Source organism: Tasmannia lanceolata, unplaced genomic scaffold, assembly GCF_043159265.1.
Source record: "Tasmannia lanceolata isolate RefF3 unplaced genomic scaffold, GAP_Taslan_0.1 ptg000018l, whole genome shotgun sequence".
Taxonomy (NCBI): Eukaryota; Viridiplantae; Streptophyta; class Magnoliopsida; order Canellales; family Winteraceae; genus Tasmannia; species Tasmannia lanceolata.
This window is the reverse complement of record NW_027518695.1, coordinates 27461221-27466051: the sequence shown is the minus strand read 5'-3', so window position 1 is coordinate 27466051 and position 4831 is coordinate 27461221. Positions and strand designations below refer to the sequence as shown.

The window sequence follows — 4831 nt, the reverse complement described above, 5'->3', positions numbered from 1 at the left end:
TTCAATAATTTCATTGACCCAGCTTGTCTTTTCGTTTTTTAATTGCCTTTTGAGAGCTTTTTGGGTACCGTATTAACCATCGTACAGCTCTTTAAATACTAAAAGACAAGACGTGTCACTAAAAATATCAAATCATGATTGTGCTGATATCATTTCCCTTTTTTTTATAAGCGCAGTGATATCCCCTCCCCCCTAACAGTTACCGTTAGGATATAAGAAGGGGTGAAGGAGCCACCGTTAACTCCAGAAGGCTTAAAAGTTAACTATTTCTATCAAAGAGGGGAAAATATCCATTGGGGGGTGGGGGGGGGGGGGGGGGGAGAGGGAATCTCACTGTCCTTTTTTAATACTCACAACACAAGCTGTAAAAGTGTCATCATAATACTGGAGAAGCTTATCTGATGATCTTCCCCTTCAATTTATTAACAAGCAAAAGGATGTGGCTAGTAAGGATACATAATCTACGCCTTATTTAAGCAAAACATACGATAAACAAAAGGTACACGGCGATTAGTTCATATATAGTAGCCCGGTCAAGCTGAGAGTTCTAATAGGGGCTCTGCCCTATGAAGTTGCCAGGGGGATCGTAGCTGCAGATGATGAAGATGGCGCCATTGTTGCATCTCACACGAGCACAACCAAGACGAACTGAATTGCGCCAAACCACCTGAGTGTAGTGACCACATACCTTCCCACTTGCACAACTGTTAGTGTTATGGTCATAATTCCCCTTCTCTCCCACCCATAAGTTCACGGCATCTCCGGCCGTCCACTCAGCTCCTGACCCCCCAAAGAGATTCTCGCCGTAGGGTCCACCCGAGTGGATGAGTTGGCAATCTCCTGTCCGTTGATTTGCATAATTCTGGGCATATGCCTCTACATTGTTGTCCTATGTTATAGGACCCACACCCACGGCCCCACGAGCCGTGTTGTGAGCATTGACATAGTCTTGGGGAGAGTTTTGGGCTTGGGATTCATGGACCAGGGTTAGACCCATGATACACATCAAGGCCATTACAAGGCTCCACGATTCCATCATCCTTTTTGTCACTTCTAAACTACACTCTCCTTGCAGAGTTCTTGATAGAAAAGAGCCTTGTGATGTTGGTATTTATAGCAGAAAAATCTTGCTAAACACCATGCAATGAACCTAAGTCTTCAATGATTCCTCTTTCTATGTAACTACATGGAAACACATGCGTGGAACAGATTTTCTAATCCATCAAATACGTAATGTCCCCACAACCATGACTCAATTGCAGATCTTCTTCTCTAGTTTTGATTTTTAGCATAATGCACAAATGGGGATATTTACAGAAGAGAAGTCTTTGACAAATCCGTCAATTGTGTTGGAAAAAGGCTACGGGAAACACATGCAATGAACAGTGATGAAATGGACGTGAATGGGTGAAATTTGATTTGCATGTGGGTGGGGAAAATTTCTCATAGATGGAACAATAAAAATTTGTAATCTAGTGAAGGTTTTCTTTGTGGAAACGTACATATTGGGTCTTTGTACAAGAAAAGTCCTGAAAAAAGCCTTCAATTAATGAGGGAGTTCTTTTTGGAAAAGTAGAGAAGGGTTAGAAGAAAAGTCTTGTAAAAAGCACTCAATTAGTGAGGGTATTCTTTGAGGATATTGTAGATTTAATATGATGAATTGTACTGCCCTTGATATTTGATCCAACTGAGCTCCCTTGATATTTGATCCAACAGCAGCTCAGTTGGATCGAATATCAAGGGTGTACTTCCATCTTACCACCAATAAGAGCATGTACGCCCATAGTTGCCGTTGCGGGAACCAGAAGCGGCAAGTGAGGGCTCTCGGGAAGGAGGAAGCGAATCCAAACACCATAAATATTTATAAAATTTAAATGCAAGTGTATTCAAGTTTTCAATCAAGATAAGCAAATCGAATCCAACCACCATAAATGAATCGAAATTTCAACTGGCATTAAATATTAATTCCAACCAAAATAACTAATTTACATGACCGAATCCAATTTCCAAACATTAATCAAAATACCAAATATCAAAGATAATAGAAAATTTTCTCAAGTATGTAATAGACAATTAAATGATCAATCAACTTAAATGATTACTTGTTTAAATGGAGAAATTAACTAACATCACTTCGCTTGTCAATTGAATAAAACTAAATATACACATCAACATTACTTATACACTAAATAAAGAAAAATAAAGAATATGGGGAAAATAAAAAGAAAACTTTAAATACACACTTCTCTTCTTATAACTAATCAATTAAGAAATTAAAAAATTACACAAATTAATATTATTGATTTAATGGGAAATTTTTAAATAAAAAAGAATGGCAAAAAATAAGCAGAAAAGAAAACAAAAAAGTGAAGAAAAAATATTCCAAACAAACAAAAAAGGAAATAAAAATTTGGAAAAGTCGCTTCCCAAGAAATGGGAAACTCGCTTCCCACGAATCGGAAACGCGCTTCCCCAGTTTTGGGGAAGCATCGCGTTTCTTGCTTCCGAAATGCGATTCGGGGAAGCATGCTTCCCCAATATTTCTGGGGGCATTTCTAGTAACCATGTGTACGCCCACTCATTGTATAACCATGCTCTATCATTGATTGGAGAATCATCCAATCTAAGTAACTATCAGCTCTGATGCCACTTAAATTCGGCTTGGAAAGAACTACGTAAGGCAGAAGCTATGTACATAGTGTGTAAAAACAAAAACTTTTCTTCAACATGGACTTAACCAAGATCCTAGTTACTATATTCATTTCATTGTGAATTGAAATTTTGAAGATATAGAAAACATTACCACAGATTATCGAACGGCTTGATCCATTCCTCGCAAGGTGTTCGATGTTTCTCAAACTTGAACTCTTTGAAAGTCAAAGTAGTGCCACTAGTCGTCGCACGGTTGAAGGAGGAAGAGGAGAATTCTTCTTCGGAATCCCATCCCAACTGAAATCACTATGGCTAGTAGTTCTTCCAAAGAACTAGAAGAGAGAGTGGGGAAGAAAAAACGAATTTGGTATGGGAGAGAGTTTGGACGTTTTGAGCAAACGATAATTCAAGAGTGAAAAACCATCCACCCCTCTCGCCTTTTAAGGAAAACTAATGAGGAATTTGTTTCCTCCTAGAATCCCTTTTGATTTTGGAAACTTGGTTAAGTAAATTTCTGTTTTGTTTCTAAATAGAAAACACACCCATAGGCAAAATGATTTTTCCTTATCTAATAGTTTCCAACTCCAAATAGGATTCCACAAAATTAGAAACCATTTTCCAATTAGAAGTCTCTCCCTCTTTTCAAATTCCAACCAATTAAGATACAATCCGCAACTAGGATTTCACTTAACTCCCAACCAATAGGATTTAAGTATTTATCAAGCACATGTCAAATTAAATGTTCACAGACCTCTTTAATAAAACAAGTACACAAGCAAGTCATGAGTGGGATCAATATAGGAATCCAATGGTTGATCCTGTAGGACACACTACGGGCCCCACTGTGATCTCAAGCACATTTTCCAAGTACGATAACATTAGGCAAGTGGCCCTCACCAGGACATTACCCTAAAGATAACCATCAAATTAACATACCCCTAATCACATCCAATGTGCATGTCCTTTAGGGGTGCAACTTGGGTCGGGTTCAACCTGATTTTGACTCGGGTCGGGTTAGGGTAAATCAAAACTCGAGTTGGGTTGGGTTAGAAAAAGCCAACCTGATTTGATTTCGGGTTGGGTTCAGGTTGAGGCACGGAAAACCTGACCCGACCCAAAACCCAGAGCTTTCTTGCTAGAACATTAAAAATTTTGAAAATTAGATAAAAGGAAGTGGCGCTATTATTTTTATTTCAAAACTTACTTTTCAACTTTATCTTCACAGCTATCAGTACTCAGTAAGTCAGACCCATCACCGTCATACCTCTTTTCTTCCATTATTAAATTACTTTTAATTCTCTTAGTATACCTACGATTTTACACATATTTTTTAAACCGCCTCAGCCATTATCCTTCTTCCTTTTTCTTGAACTTGGTAAACCTAACCCACTCATCTTACATGCTTTGTTGTTGGTACCTCACCACAACGACGGACAATCTCCTTCCTCACCACAACGCTGCCATGGTCACAATCATTTTCAACACAATGAAACTGCTAATCTCACGGAGCATCTCATCACACCCATCTTCCCTGAGAAGATGATATTCCACCTTAACTCCTCAGGCCAATCATCATTTGGTAGGCTTGGTTTTACTATCACCCATGATTCTCACGTGGAACAAGCACCCAAGTATCTTCTTTTCTAGTTTTATGTTTCTCTTCTTTTGATTTCTTTTTTTTTTCTGCAACTCAGGTCAGGTTCGGGTTGAGAAATTTTCAAGTCTGGTTGGGTTGGGTTGACGCTCTTCGGGTACTCGGGTTGGGTCGGATTCAGGTTGGACAAATTACCACTCGGGTTGGGTTCGGGTTGGCCTCAGGCCTACCCGGGTTGCACTCCTAATGTCCTTCTTCCAATCTTCATTTACCAAGTTGAGTCCTACGGAGGTGGACATCAATTACTCATGGGCCTGTGGACCCTGATCCCAAGATCGGTGAGGGACGAGCCTCCAGCGGCCTCTAAGATCTCCACATGTGAAGGAGAGCTCTACCAAGGAACTCTTGAAAAAGTGCCCTCCCCACAGCATGAGTGGTGATGTATATGAGATGCCTCTTGATTCGAGGAGTAGCTCGGAACCAAGGCGTACCTAAACAAAGAAGAGTCGCCATCTAGGGAGGTCGGCCCTGGAACCCAAAAGATACTCTGTAGCAACGGATAACCAGAGAAAGCAAAGGTCTGTG

At 39.9% G+C, this 4831-nt stretch overlaps 1 pseudogene; it reads right to left on the bottom strand.

Moving 5' to 3' along the window:
* Nucleotides 1–371: 371 nt before the first annotated feature.
* Nucleotides 372–1242, bottom strand: LOC143851118 (pathogenesis-related protein PR-1 type-like; annotated as a pseudogene).
* Nucleotides 1243–4831: the final 3589 nt, after the last annotated feature.